Here is a 16,557-nt window from a genome sequence, read left to right as displayed (position 1 = left end):
CTGTCCCATCATGAAGACTTTGAGGGCTTTATGTATTTAAGAAGAGATTTGATTTTTAATGTAGCATTCTAATCCACTGTTCCCTACGAATTACTGTCTTTTGATACACAGAGCATGGTCACCCATATAGTTTGAATGTACAACATTACAGTATTAGAGGCCACGGAAGTGGTATGTGAAGTAGTCCAAATAATAATTCTAAGTCCTGTTTCTTGAATCCACTAGTACTAATGAATAGAAAAGCCAGATCCCAGCATGATGATATTTCTTTCCCATGTGTATTTCTCCCATAGCTATGTCCTGAGGGTGGATTCAACTCAGCTAACCTTAGCAAGAGTTTTACACCTTGTTTCTGCTAGTCCTCTGTGCCCTCTCTGTAGTATAGAGATAGACAAAGGCAGGCCTAGAGGGTGGCTTGTCCTGGCTAATCTTAGACTATCTGTCTCAGTATGGGATGAGTCACTTGATGGAGGCGTTTAAAGAGGGCACACAGCTAGCTAAAAGACAACTAAGTTCCCAATGGCTGAGGGTGTTTAAGATGACGTCCCACTTTTCTAAGATCTACATTACCTTTGCGTCAGCATTTCTTGTCAATCATAAGAATTTTATCTCCTGTGATTGTAATTCTTTTTACAGTGCCAGGAAGCTGTTAACAGGGGCCTTGGAAGGTGTCCAAATATTTCTGTCATTTATCCTTAATGTGGATACAGATTCTTTAGCTTGAGAGCTGATTTTCCTGGAATTTCCAGTGGGTATGCTCCATAGTAGCAGATATTAGCATTTGTGCTGGTCCTAGCTGGAGATTTCTTCTTACATGGGGTAAGATGAAAAGCAATAAAGCCATGTGAAAGCTACATATCAGCAAGGTAAATGCTTGCCTCTGTACAGCTTGCAGACAAGCTTAAAACCGAATGAGTAGCATTTGGCAGAGAATACTTTCTTACAATACAGAGGCTAGTTATATGAAAAGGACATAAGTTATTTAATTTGCAGAAGACATCAAATTTGCTGACAATAATAGAAAAGTAAAATAGGACAGAGGAAAAGAAATCTTCACATCTCACCACAACAACTTTGGAGATTAAGAAAGCATCATCTTGCATAATATATACCACTTCCCCTATTACTTTCCTTTTGTTTAATATAAACTGTTTAACATTGCAAAGGAATAAACTATCATCTAGGCTTGATGAGAAATTGCCCAAGCCACAGCTGAAAACCCTCTAGTATTATTCCAGATTTGTATTTAGAGCATCATTATTTTCTCAGAAGAAACTTTACCTGGAGACCACTTCAGTTGCAACACAGTACTTTGCTTCTGAGATTCAGTAAAGGGGAAATGAGAAATTCACACTATGTTCTTTATGACAAATAATGTCTTTACCCCAATTTGTTAAAAAAGGACAGAAGAAATGTCAGCTTTTTTGTACCTGCTTTTTGTACTAGCAACTGACGCTTAGGAAAAGCTGTAAACTGATCAAGCCTCTGGCAAAACATGGCAAACATCTGTTGTAAACAAAACTTCTGGTAGAATTCTAGATACTGCAGTCTAGCAGGTTTCTGCCTTAACCCTCCATTGTAGAAGTTTCTAAACAGTTGGACTACTGTGTAATTGAAGACCGGTGACTGTTTCCTAAAAAAGGAAAGACAAAGAGGAAACTTGGCTTCTTTGTCCCATTCAGTCAAGACAAAAGCATCAGATGCTTGAGAAGAAACAGTTCAGAGAAGGATGGCAGGCCTGAGAAGGTAATCATTATTTCACAGCCATGGCTGCATGGCTCTGGTTTGGAGAAGACCAAACTGTCAGGCTGAGATGCTCCTTAACTACAGGAACCCAAGTGCTGCAGGAGGACAACCCGCCTGAAATTCAGGTTCAGTTTGACACTGAACACAGTGCTGATCTGCACATAAATTGTCACAATAATTATACTGCTTTTACTTTATTTCTCTTGCTATGCAAGTCCAATATGTAGATACTCCTACTCTTTTCATCTTAAAATAGTAAATCTTAAATCAGTATCATGCTATAATTATTGTCTTCAGCTGAAGAGGGACACCCATACTTCCAAGAACACCTGCACATTGCAGATACGAGGAATATGAGTTACAGACCTTTTTTTGGTACTCAGTCCTGACCAGTCACTAGTATATCATAGAGAAACTTTTACAACAGTTATTTTTCAAACATATTTTTAGCTGGGGAAAATAAAAAACTCTGTTAAATGAGCATTTTCATGCCACAGTCATCATTACATTTCATCATATAAATTGCTAACCGGAGTACTAATATTTGAAGTCCTTTTAACAATACAGAGCCAGCCAGCACTATCAAAGGAAACTGCTGAGTTTCATCTTGGCTCATACATCATCATATAAGTTGCTAGCTACATGTGACTGGAAACAGTTATTCCTAGAGAAATGGTATAAATCTTAAATAATCCAGCCCAGTTGCTGAATTCCAGGTACCATTTGTACAAGTCAACTGAAATGAGATACTTGTGTACTTGTAAAACCTAAACCCAATGACAGACAGCAAAATGTACCATCACTGGTATATGGAGTGTCTGCAACTCCATAGTAAAGCTGGAATTTTCCTTCTTCAAATATTTTGTCACAGTCTCCTAAAGCCCTGCATTATGATTCCCAATTCTTTTACTGAAACACAGTCCCTTCACTCTTACAGAGGACCAAATGGTTTGTGCTTTACTCTGTTTGTCACACACATTGCCCACTGTTGTATTTAATGTCCTTCCACCAAAGCAGACCTCTGTTCAATGGAGAAACAATTCATTATGACACTGGAAAATGAGTTGCAAATGATATCTGTAATGCAGCCCCTCTCCTGTGTTTCTCCACACAACACACCCTTCGTTTTTAATGATGGTACTCTTGTGTTTTATGTTTCTGGTGTATTTTCATGAATTCTGGGGAGAGATGCTATCAAGTCAGGAAAACATGCCATTACTTCTGTTGGCATTTGCTGTAATTGTTACAATGTAAAGACAGGTTGTGCAAGCTCTGTATGTAAATATCTTTCATTAGATGAGCTGTCTTAATTGGAAAAATTAGATCATTTTCAGACACACAAACTAATGTGTGGTAACAGGTTGGCGGGGTAGGTAAAAGCAGCAGCTTTCAAAATTAAAAACAAATTGCAAATAATTCCTCAGAGTTTAGTTAGCTAAGTACCCTGCAAAGAAGACCATCATCATCTTTGATTCCTATATATGCAGTTTCAGAAAACGGCATTAAGTGACCTCACTTATATAGTTGAAATGCCAGAACCAGCACTTCAAAACCATAGCATCCTAGAATCATAGAATGGTTTGGGTTTCAAGATCATCTAGTTCCAATCCCCCTGCTATGGGCAGGGACACTTCACACTAGACCATCTCACCCAAGGCTCTGTCCAAACCTGGCCTTGACCACTGCCAGGGATGGAGTATTTACCACTTCTTTGGGCAGCCCATTCCAGTGCCTCACTACCCTCACAGTAAAGAACTTCCTTATATCTAACCTGAACTTTCCCTGTTTAAGTTTAAACCCATTACCCCTTGTCCTAACGCTGAAGTCCCTCATGAAGAGTCCCTCTCCAGCATGCATGAACACAGATGATCATTAAAGGCCTGAAAGACCGAGTTCCCTGTGGGTTAATATTTCTCATAGAATGATCTCTAATATGACCTCTCAATACTGATCATTAAGCAAAATTTGCAAAACACCTTCCATTTGGGGATCATATATATTAACTCTACTAGGTAACAAAAATTCAGAACTTGGCCCCAGTGCAATGCTTTACCCTGTTGGGTAATGGTTGGAGAATGCAAAATAGTTGCTCTTCTATAAGTCTCCCCTCCATTTTTTTCTGCACTCAGTGAATCATGAAGAGTCTTTCACTGCAGTAATGTCTAATGACTGGAGGTAAGAAATTCAATAGAAGCATCATCAAAGCACAAGAAAAGCCTGAGAAATAGCAGTGATTAGAAACTATTCCCAACATAATGGAGGTTAATGTTGCATTACTCTGCTACATTTCTGGTTTTATTCAGCCTCTCAGTTCTAACAGCCTAATTCTCATACAAAAAACATGTTCCTAAATCTTCAACTAGTTATTCTGGGTGCTTCAGTTGCATGCACTTCTCTATAATGTGAATATTAGAGTTCTGATCATCAAACCTTGAAAATCAGAACTTTTAATAAGGTTATTTAGGATCTATTAAAACCAAACCAAGCCAAACCAAAACAAAAAACATTGCATTACAATCTGTGAACGAAAAATCCAGTTTAAGAAGATTGATTTCTCTTCCAATCATTAGGGGAAAGGAGGGAAAGGGAGCTTGTGTCTCAGCTGGTTTATTCAGGCAACTTTTTTGAAAGACACTTGCATATCATGAAGAAAGCTGCTGAGCTGAGATGAAAACTGGTGTTGTAGTATGACTGTGTTTTAAATTATACAAAGCTTTCCAAGAGAGACTGCGTTAGCTTTCAGATTTCTGTGCTTCTGCTCAAACTAAAGAGTAATTTGGTTTGGACCAAAATAACTTCATGGCTCAGACTGCAGCCTTTCTTCTGACTTCTATGTTGACAACTTGAAACTATATTCTTAGTTATATTCAGAATCCTTTTACAAACCCAAAAAGCCCAATCAATGTTTGATTTAGATCACTGAGATACGGTTTGAGAGGCACAGGTTTGCTGAGCTGCATACTGTTAGAAACTGAAAGAGTATTCTAGGGAAATCTCACCATATTCTTGCACTCTCTTCCAGCATGCTGCTTTCAGCCACTGGATGTTAGGTTAGACAGACCTTTGTGCTGATTCAAAATGGTCATTCTCAAACTCTTCTGTTCTTAGAGATACTTATTAAATACTAACATCTTTCTCTAATGCAACAGATAAATTATAATAAAAAAAAATTTAAAAAATCACTCATGAGATCTTTTCCTCTGATCTTCCCAAATGTCAGAAGATTCCAAATTAAAATCCTAAATAAATGGCCAGAGAGTAAATAGGTATTCAGGACTGTTTGACCATCTCAAAACATTCCCATGAGAAAAGAAATGCTACTTTTTCTGCTCTACAGGTATTGAACTGGAGTTGTGGGGGAACCAAGTCACTTGTTATATTACCAAAAAGTTCCTCTGGAGAATGAGTCCTGTAGTGCTCAAATCAGGACAGTGAATGGAATAAAAGACCTCCATTGTTTTCTCATTGTAAAGCAGCTCTGGAGGGCTCATCCAGAATCACAGAATCACAGAATCCCAAGGGTTGGAAGGGACCTAAAAAGATCATCTAGTCCAACCCCCCTGCAAGAGCAGGGTAACCTACAGTACATCACACAGGAACTTGTCCAGGCGGGCCTTGAATATCTCCAGTGTAGGAGACTCCACAACCCCCCTGGGCAACCTGTTCCAGTGCTCTGTCACTCTTACAGTAAAGAAGTTCTTCCTGATGTTAATGTGGAACTTCCTATGTTCCAGCTTACACCCATTGCCCCTTGTCCTATCACTGGATATCACTGAAAAAAGCCTAGCTCCATCATCCTGACACCTACCCTTTACATATTTGTAAACATTGATGAGGTCACCCCTCAGTCTCCTCTTCTCCAAGCTAAAGAGACCCAGCTCCCTCAGCCTCTCCTCATAAGGGAGATGTTCCACCCCCTTAATCATCTTTGTGGCTCTGCGCTGGACTCCTTCAAGCAATTCCCTGTCCTTCTTGAACAGAGGGGCCCAGAACTGGACGCAATATTCCAGATGCGGCCTCACCAAGGCTGAGTAGAGGGGGAGGAGAACCTCTCTTGACCTACTAACCACACCCTTTCTAATGCACCCTAAGATGCCATTTGCCTTCTTGGCCACAAGAAACCAGACTCTCGTCAAGTAACAAGTATTGCTAGGAAAGAAAGATGCTTTGGCATCTGTACAGCGCTTGGAAACTGTTCCTGTGGCAGAATCTTTCTTAGCCAATTTACATACTAGCTTTCAGTTGCTTTTTATCAGGTCCTCCAGCAGTAAGAGCTGTTAGTAGAGCTATGTTGACTTATGCTATCTGAGGAGTAGATCCATTATAAAAATACAAAACTGTTTAATTCTGTAAGGACAATTAGACCTGGAAGCTTACAGTATGTTCTGTGGAATATCTATTTTGGAGAACTGTAAAACTGAGTCCTAAAAGGTATACTGTTCCTCAAAGGTGAAATGTTTATGGTCAGGAAATAGGTTTGAGTTTCTTTGGTATCTAATTTCAGAATGCTGCAACAAGACTGTGCTTCTATTGTTTTTATGGAGCAAAGGCAGCAGCAATGCATTTCTTTAGTAAAATATTTGTGTATTAAGGGCAAGGGCCTAACTTTTTGGCTGGGTGGAGATCTTTTAAGGGGAGCAAGAGAGGATGAGAATTTTACTCTCAGTAGATTACATTCTGTTACTAAAGCTGCAAAATAGGGTAAAAAGATGCAAAAAAAAAAACATTTCTGTAAACAAACAGAAATAGGGAAAAATGCCTCTAAATGTCCGTTCTTTGGAAAATTGCCTCTAAAAGTCTGTTCTTTATTGGGGTGTTCTGCAGTTTTAAGTCCCGCTACGGAAATTCTTCTTAGAAAAGAGTACACTGATTTTCTTACTAGGAAAAGAAGTAGCTGAATCATTCACTCAGAAGTGAGATAAGGTCTGTCTAAATCTGATGTCCCTCATAATAGGAACCACTTGTTTGTTTATACAGGGAGAGGTCAGTCACTTTCTACTGGTGGCATTCTGAAGTTTCAGTTTGTACAAGGAGGTAACTGTATGGTCGTGTGCAAAATAGCTCAACTGCTTTGGAGAATGAGGCCCAGAAATTAAGTCCATATTCAAGGATGCGTGTTTTAACGTTATTTGGTGTTTCAAGTGCATTTGTAGCCATCTCAAAAAAGCAGAAAGCATGCAGTGTCCAGCTTTCCCAATCACATATATGAATTTCAGGATATTTTTCAGTGAAAAATTCTGACAGTACGTAGAGAAGACATTTGTCTATGTTTGTCTGCTGTGCCACAAAATTACTATTCAGCTGTGGGGGCAGCATCATCTGCAAGTCATGAACAGGATTGCCAGTTCCATATGGAGCAGGCAGCATTATAAAAGTAAAGTGAGAAATAATAGTTTGGCTTTCTACAGATCAGTGCCAGTGGTTTTTATCACTTGAGTTCACATAGGTTTGCTTTTGAGATGTTTATTTATTCAGAAGGCTTTCTCTTTCGCTTTTTAAACTCTGAAAACAATCTTCAGATGTCCACATTTTTATTTAAACAAAACCACGAGCTTCTGATGACTTTTTATTGTAACCATACTGAACTATTCACCAACTCACTACTGAACAAACTAATCACCACCAAATTAAGCAGAATATAGTTGTTAAGGAAATTCATGACACTACCAGAGAATAAAAGCCCACCATGTTCACATTACTCTCATGCCTAGAAATGTTAGGCAAATCAAAGCATTACATCAGCACAGAATAAAAAGTCTCTGCTCCAAAGAGCTTGTTATTAAAGTATAGGGAGACAAGAAGTGGAGGCATACTGGCAGGAAAGTAGCAGGTAACAATAATACAATATAGGTCACAGCTGACAATACGGCCAGCAGGCTCCGTGTGCCTGCTGCCTGACTATTGTCAGTGTCTCCTATTGCCATTGCCACCAGCATAAGGAACCGCATAAAGACAAGCAAATCATGCATGTTGGAAACTATGTTCAGTAAATGATGGAAATGAGCATCACTGTCTGACAGAATGTGAGAGCAAGCAAGCCAATGCTGTCTGAAAGATGGTATGTAAGAGGGAGATAGGTAATCCATGGAGGCCCTTAGAAGTGAAGACCAACAATATATATCTGATTTCATAGAAAAGTGGGGTCAAAGAAGGGGATGCATAGCAATGACAGTCAAAGCAATGGGCTAGGAGAGAAACAGGATCAAGTTAAAAAGGGCTCAGACTGAGCTGGACACAGCTGCACTGGCACACTTTCACCCTGTCTGCAGCCCTGTGATAACTGCCCTGTGCATTCCATTAATTAAGGGCAGAGAAAAAGCATGTCATAGCAACTGAAACAGAAGTTAGTAAGGATCCAGAGGAGGCATTTAGCAGAGCAGATATTAATAAAGGCCACACTGCAGAGTTAAACAAAGAAGAATCTGTTCATTTAGAGGCCTCGTGAATGCTTGGGAAATCAAAGTCCAAGGTGATGACAGGCTGGATGGCAGCACTAGCAGAATAGTTTATAAAGAAATGGGCATATGGTTTTACACTGCTGTACACTGAAAAGTTCTGATTATAAAACTGCCATAGATTCTCTTCTCTAGCTGAAGCATTAGGTCTGTTTGATTTTGGATTTTTTGTGCAAGGTTTCAACTTGCAGCAGGAACAAAAGCCTCATAACATCTCTTAATGATCATGACAGAATTTCCTGCACAAATATTTAATGGTTGTAGTCTGAGCCAAATCCTGCTTCTGTTTCAGTTGTTGTTGGCCATTTTATCTTGGGCAGGACACTTGCATGGAAAACTCTTACAGACTTGGCTAAAATATAATCTGGTATTCTTAATTTGCACCTACTCTTCAGGCTGTTTTCAGAAACAATTCAAATACAAGATTTTGAAAATTCAGTGATGTTAGTGAGTGATCCCTCCTCATCCTGCCCAAATTCCTGAAAGCAATGGGCACAGTGCATTCTAGAACAGCAAAGCACAGGGTACCTGCAATAACTGAAAGCTACTGAGACTTAAGCTGCAGTCAGTGCAGTTGGTTTGATGGTTGGTTGTGGGGTTTTTTTCAGAATATCCCATGGTATTTCTAGAAAGGACAGGATTTCTTTCACAGGGATGTTGTAAACCAAGACAGTATGTACCAGGAAAAACAGCTGTATAACCATCGGGGCAGTATATATATTCTCTGAGTATAGTTTGAAGACAATTGTTCTACTATCTAAGGACAAAGATGATAATTCGTAATACCAAGTGAGATCACACTTTGTTTACCTTCTGGTTATCAGGAACTATTATTTCTCAAACCCCAGGGTTTTCATTTTGATTGCTGTGTGTGGGTACAAATTGCTTCTTATTATTCCTCTTCCCTTAGTCTTTTCATCAGACAGTCTCCTTTACTCTCCTCTATCTTACTTATCAAGATATTTCTGCAGCCCCTCCCTGTGACAGGCTCTAGTCAGGGAGTTCTTTCTGTTTCAGAATTAACTACTACATAAGCATATAAGATTAAGAAAAAACAAACAATAATAATAAAAAAATACCAATTGTTCTTCCTGTAAGCAGTACAAGCTCTCTATTAATGCTGACCCAAACCTGGCACTGCTGTCTGTCACTGGCCACTGTGTGGACCGCTAGTGGCAGTCACTACTTGACTGGGGGAAAATGCTTGATAAATAGAATTTCTCTGCAAATATTTCTCTCCCCTTTTCTATCAATGCTCTTCGTTTTATCTGAGTCCTACCCTACCTCAGGAACACACTGTTCTGCTGGATCTCTGCATAAGCAAATATTTCATAATGCTTACTTCCAGCAAAGACAAGGCAGTTTGGAAACCACCACGTGCTGACCCCACATTTCAGCCCACTGCAAACTAAGTTGTCGTACAGACCTGATTTATTATGGGCAAAAGAGTAGTAACAGAAGTTTAAGTTTCGCATCTAATTATTGCCAGAAGGATGGGGAGTTTGTTCTCTTTGCAAGGATACAGCAACTTTTCTGTCATCTTAAAAGTATGATTTGTCCCTGCCTACAGTAGGCACTAGACTGCACCTGCACAGCACAATCAGCTTTATTTCACATGTGTGAAAAGGACTGGATATGTGAGAGCTCTTATTTGGGAACTGGAAGTAGGGAAGCTTCCAGGTGAAATTATTTGAGAAATGTTTGGCAAACCAGAGTTCTCTTGAGAAGGGTAGGCTTTGCAAAGAGGTTAAGCCTTAGGAGATAGTGAAGGATTAATTCAAGAGCTCAGCCCACAAAACAAGGTAAGATTTTTCAACTTGGCTGATCTGGAGACCTCTCAGTGTGATTACTTTGTCTTCAGACTCTGTGAGGAAGGACAAGAGGACAGAGGTGGGCTGACCTTTTCAAGCTACCTGGCCTAGAAGACATAAAGCACTAAAGTAAGCTGGAAATACTCCCAGGGAAACTAAGGCAGAACACCTGCTGGATTGGGTCTTGCCATAGAGTGGCAGTTTAATGCCATGTTACAGAGCTAAATTCATGCTGTTGAAGGGATCACTTATATAATCTTTTCATCCCAGTGGAAAAGACTTTTAATTTTTTTTTTTTTTTTTTTTGTAAGTCTTGGAAAAAGAACTTGTGTTTGAATGGACTTTTCTAAACCATCCTTCCTGGTCTGGCTCTTCTATATTCAGTCCAGCCCTGGGATTCTCACTCTCCTGCTGTGAGGCTAAACAGCTCCACAGTGCTACATGCTTGCTGGCTGCACCCTGCAGTTTGTGCTTTTGCTGTTCACTGCAGATCTTGGCTAACCCCTAAAATCAGAACAACCTATAAGGTGAATTATTCACTCTACAGCTGAGCAGAAACCATGTTGATTTGATTTACGGTCTTCTATTTTGTCTGTTGATTTTTGGGTAGTCCCAAGACTGTGATCCCAAAAAGTTAAGACAGAACTTTGTGCTCAGTTTAACCATTTTATTTACAAAGGATATTCTTGCCTCCATATCCCCTCACCAAGTTACTCCAGGCATGAATAACTAAATTTAATTTCTGTGATTAATAGAGCACAAAGAAGATATGTATTACACAACTCTCTCCCTGCTCTGTTATTTGGGGTGCCAAAATTGGAGTACACTGTCTGGGAAACACTAGGAAGTGGGAGAGATCCCACCTGAGAAATCTTAGTTGTTAAAAGGCAAAAGAACACAGATGGTTGAAACCAGATTTCTGTATAAAATGAGCAATCAGTTTTCACCTGCATATCTAAGCAGACAAGTTTCCTGCAGGTACCAGTACAAAAGTAGGTCTCTCAGGAAATATGTTTTCAGATGTTACTGCCACTGACAAGCAATACCACACGGGATACCCAGGACTTACAACTTGTGTACAGGAGGGAATGTGCAAGGAAGGCTACAAGGGACTCAGATTTTATAATGTGGTATTGCATTTGAAAGGCAGATACTGGAAATGGTTAGGCTCTCAAGTGAAAAATTGGTAATTCCTCCCTCCATCCCAAGACTTACAGGAAGATCTGGTGTGTCTAGAAGGCAAGCAGAGCGTATTTTGACGGCAGCTTTTTTATCCCCAAGATGTTTTACAGGGGTCATCACTATCATTCTCCCTGTCATAATGGAGAAAAAAAATCACACAACTTAGTATTAAGCCTCAGAAACACCCAACTTCCTCCCCTTGTGCATTCTTCATTTGTGGTAACCCAAGTGTCAGAACTATATCTGCATAGTATCTTGTTTGTGTCAAAGACAAGTGGGACTTTATCTTTCCTATGACTGAGTAGTCTACTCCACTTTCCTTATGCTGCCCTTGGAAACCTAGGTAATCTTTTGGAAAACTAAATCTGGGTAACCTTTTGGAAAACTAAAGGAAGCCCAGGTGTAAGTATGTCTCAGGGACATTAATGTTTGGCTGACCATACCCCTGGTCTTCTAACTCTCCAACAGCAGCCTGCTTATCTTTTAAGCAGCAAATTACCTGTTCTTTCAGTCCATTCTGTATTCCTGCAGATCAGTTAAAACCTAATCCCATGCAGAGCTCTCAGACAAAGAAGAGGACACTGATCCCTTTCACTCACTGTGAAAGAACTCCTAAGCTCATTTGGACTTTAATTACATTTTACCCATGTATTATCTTTCCCTTGTCTTGTTAGGCAATTTTCTCAGTTTTGTGGAATGGCTCTTTCTGCTACTTCTGTCTGTAGTTTATAAAAAGCTATGAACAGAAGTTAATTATCAGTATCAAGGGGTTGTATTTGGTCTGGCTGAAATGGAGTTAATTTTCCCCATAGCAGCACTCATAGTGCTGTGCTTTGTGCTGGTAGCTATAATGGTGTTGACAGGGCACCAGTGTTTTGGCTAGTCTCACAGCCTCAAGGCTGTCCCTCCAACATTCCCACCTCACCAGTAGGCTAGGCGTGGGTAAGATCCCAGGAGAGAGAACAGCCAGGACAGCTGACCCAAACTGACCAAAGAGATACTCCATACCATATAATGTCTGCTCAGGAGTAACAGCCAAGAGAAAGGAGGAAGTGGAGCATTTTTTACGATGTTTAGTGTAGCAATCACTATGTGTATTGAAGCCTTACTTCCCAGGAAATAGCTGGACATTGCCTGCTGATGGAAAGTAGAGAATAAATATTTTGTTTTTATTTGCTTCCATGTTTTGCCTCTGCTTTTGTTTCATTAAATTGCCTGTATCTTGATCCACAAGTTTTTTCCATCTTATTTCCTCCCCTCCTTCCCCTGCTGAGGAGGAGAGTGACAGAGTGGCTTTGTGAGCACCTGACATCCAGCCAGGGTCAACCCACCATAGAGGAGCAGGTGAATGTCAGGAGTCTAAAACAGGGAAGGATGTTCTCACCATACTTCAATGTGACAGGACTCAAAGATGAATTCTAGGCATGTTTTCTTTTATCCAGAAGTGAGTGGAGGGTAATTCAGACCTGGGCCATAAGCCAGGTGGGCTTCTGGCATGTTTCACACATAACAATGGCAGAAATATCTGAAAACTTTAGAATGAGCTGGATACCTTTAGTAAATACCTGGTGTCATGAACTGATACATTTCCTTCATTAAGTTTTCCAGGGATACAACAGAGCTAAGCTTTTGGTAGAGAATAAACAAGGGAGAGCCAGAGATCAAATTTCCCTCCAGATCTGTAAGTCTAGTGTTCTGATAACTTTAAGTGAGATAACCTTAAAGGAAAAGTTATTGCTCAGTGAAAGAATTTGAGTCATTCTGATTTAATCATAGAATCATAGAATGGTTAGGGTTGGAAAGGAACTTAAGATCATCTAGTTCCAACCCCCCTGCCATGGGCAGCAGCACCTCCCACTAAACCATGTCACCCAAGGCTCTTGAACACCACCAGGGATGGAGCATTCACAACCTCCCTGGGCAGCCCATTTCAGTGCCTCACCACCCTAACAGGAAAGAATTTCCTCCTTATATCCAATCTAAACCTCCCCTGTTTAAGTTTGAACCCGTTACCCCTTGTCCTGTCACTACAGTCCCTAATGAAGAGTCCCTCCCCAGCATCCCTATAGGCCCTCTTCAGATACTGGAAGGATGCTAGGAGGTCTCCACGCAGCCTTCTCTTCTCCAGGCTGAACAGCCCCAACTTTCTCACCCTATCTTCATATGGGAGGTGCTCCAGTCCCCTGATCATCCTCGTGGCCCTCCTCTGGACTTGTTCCAGCAGTTCCATGTCCTTTTTATGTTGAGGACACCAGAACTGCACACAATACTCCAGGTGAGGTCTCACAAGAGCAGAGTAGAGGGGCAGGATCACCTCCTTCGACCTGCTGGTCACGCTCCTTTTGATGCAGCCCACGATACGGTTGGCTTTCTGGGCTGCGAGCGCATGCTGCCGGCTCATGTTCATTTTCTCATCAACCAACACCCCCAAGTCCTTCTCTGCAGGGCTGCTCTGAATCTCTTCTCTGCCCAACCTGTAGCTGTGCCTGGGATTGCTCCTACCCAGGTGTAGGGCCTTGCACGTGGCATGGTTAAACTTCATAAGGTTGGCATCAGCCCAACTCACAAGCGTGTCAAGGTCCCTCTGGATGGCATCCCTTCCCTCCAGTGTATCAACGGAACCACACAGCTTGGTGTCATCGGCAAACTTGCTGAAGGCGCACTCAATCCCACTGTCCTTGTCAGCAAGGAAGATGTTAAACAAGACTGGTCCCAACACCGATCCCTGAGGGACACCACTCGTTACCGGTCTCCAGCCGGACATTAAGCCACTGACCACAACTCTGCATGTGGCCATCCAGCCAGTTCTTTTTCCACCGAGTGGTCCATCCATCAAATTGATGTCTCTCCAATTTAGAGACAAGGATGTCATGCGGGACAGTGTCGAACGCTTTGCACGAGTCCAGGTAGATGACAACAACTGCTCTACCCCTGTCCATCAGTTCTGTAGCCCCATCATAAAAAGCCACCAAATTGGTCAGGCAGGATTTCCCCTTAGTGAAGCCATGCTGGCTGTCACCAAGCACCTTGTTGTTTTTCATGTGCCTTAGCATGCCTTCCAGGAGAATCTGCTCCAAGATTTTGCCAGGCACAGAGGTGAGACTGACTTGTCTGTGATTCCCCAGGTCATCCATTTTCCCTTTCTTGAAAATGGGGGTTATATTTCCCTTTATCCAGTTATCAGGAACTTCACCTGACTGCCATGATTTTTCAAATACGATGGCCAGTGGCTTAGCAACTTCATTTGCCAGCTCCCTCAGGACCCACGGATGGATTTCATCAGGTCCCATGGACTTGTGTACGTTCAGGTTGTAAAGATGGTCTCGAACCAGATCCTCTCTTACAGTTGGCCTAGGGTCTTCATTCTCACAGTCCCTGCGTCTGCCTTGCAAGACTTGGGTGGTGTGGTCAGAGCATTTGCCAGTGAAGACTGAGGCAAAGAAGTCATTAAGAACCTCAGATTCTCCAAATCCAGGGTAGCTAGTTCTCCTGATAGCTTCCAGAGAAGGCCCACATTGTCCCTAGTCTGTCTTTTATTTGCAGTGTAATACTTGCATATAAACCAAACACTGCATAAAAACTAAAAGCAAATCTGAGAGAAAAGTTCTGTGAATGATTTGCTATTTTATGTCTTTGTCTGAATTCCCATACCCTAGGTACAGAGAATGAGATGTCTCATGCTTCACACCTTCTGCAGTTCTAGAACATGACTTCCTTCCATGGAAGCTGATGCATTGCACAGAAAATAGGTCAGCTGAATCGCCTCCAGCAATTGGCTGTAACACAGGATCAGACAACTGTAATCATATGAGAACATTTCCATTGGACATGAATCTTAGTGTTAGGGTCCAATTTTCAGAAATAATTTCACCTCTAGCTTGCAAATGCTTACCATTCACAAAAACAGGCCCCAGAGGCTAAGGAAGGATATCAAATCAAATCTTTGTACTAGCATACACATCTCACTGGGAAAACTTTCTTTCTCTCCTTCATAATGCATATTCTTTTATAATATACTCTTGAGAACTGCTGTACTAATCTAATTATTCTATCTGGAAATTATGACACCACCAAATCTAATGAATCAAGAAGATACATATTTTCTATAATGTCCGATTTACTTTTAAAAAGACTACATTTATTCCATGATTTGATTACTCTGACAGACATATTATGGGTTCCCCCAACAATAACAAAAATTGAATGTTTCCAGGCTAATTGGAAAGGAAATATTTTCAGTGCACTGAGTTGTTATTAAGATGAGAGGAAATAAGATGGAAGAAAAAATGTAATCTGTGACCAAGGGAAAAGAAAAAAATGTACAAGCTGTATGTAAAGAGAATGAGTGTTGGCATTGCGAAGACTAAGACATAAAGCAGAAAACTAAGTGGATTTGAGCAAAGAAAATTAGAATGCCAAGTCAGAGAACACCTCTGCCCTAGTATTTATGCCTGTCCTTGAAGATTATATGTCTCAAACTTTGTATCTTATCAGTTTGATAAGAGCACAATGTAGCTGTATGGAACTTCTCTGAACATGAAGTTCACACAAATCTCCCACTGCCTTTTTTCTTTGCATTTCATAATGAAAATATATTTTCTGCTCTATTCCTTCGATAAGCTTAATTTGAAGAAAGCACAAGTGTTTGACAGTTTCATGTTGTGGCTTTCTGTAATGACTCATGCCTTTTTAGTAGTAAAATGCAAAATTACCTTCCAAAAGTCTCCTGTCAAGATGTCCAACACCATTGTTTCCTGCTTCACACCTAGAGCGTGCTGCATGCAAACACTGTGTATCCAGGAATAAAGGGATGGATTTGGAGTTCACATGAATGTCTTCTGAAGTTCATACCATTAATATCATATCCACTATTGCCCTGATATTCAAGTGTCCGATGTCACGCACAGAGAAAAGGGGAAGAGCACACCCTAGGAAATGAACACAAAATTTCAAACACTGACAATGTTGAAAACTGTCAGGTGATTAGCCACCTCCGGGATCAGTTCTGCCACAGATAGATAGTTTAAATCTGGCTTGGTCGTGTCTACCTAACACTGAAGGGCAGAGATAATCAATGAAATCTCTCTGCCTTTCACAACAAGTCTCCTAATAATTATTTTTAAGATCTCACAGTTTGAGTGCCTGTAGAGTCTAAGAAGCGTCTCCTCTGATTAATGTTCAGTGGCCTGGTGACACAAAGTAAATGCTACATGCCTTGAATGACTATCAAGGAAAGGTAATTGCACCACTGTAGACGAGTGCCTTCGATACAGAGGCACAGCACCTGTTCATGCAAAGAAATGCAATCCATTTTCCCCCAGTTTAAGGTTATATTGAGCAAGTGCTAATTTAAGAAAAAGTAC

This window comes from Lathamus discolor, chromosome 3 (assembly GCF_037157495.1).
Source record: "Lathamus discolor isolate bLatDis1 chromosome 3, bLatDis1.hap1, whole genome shotgun sequence".
Taxonomy (NCBI): Eukaryota; Metazoa; Chordata; class Aves; order Psittaciformes; family Psittacidae; genus Lathamus; species Lathamus discolor.
Note: the sequence above shows the minus strand (reverse complement) of the source record.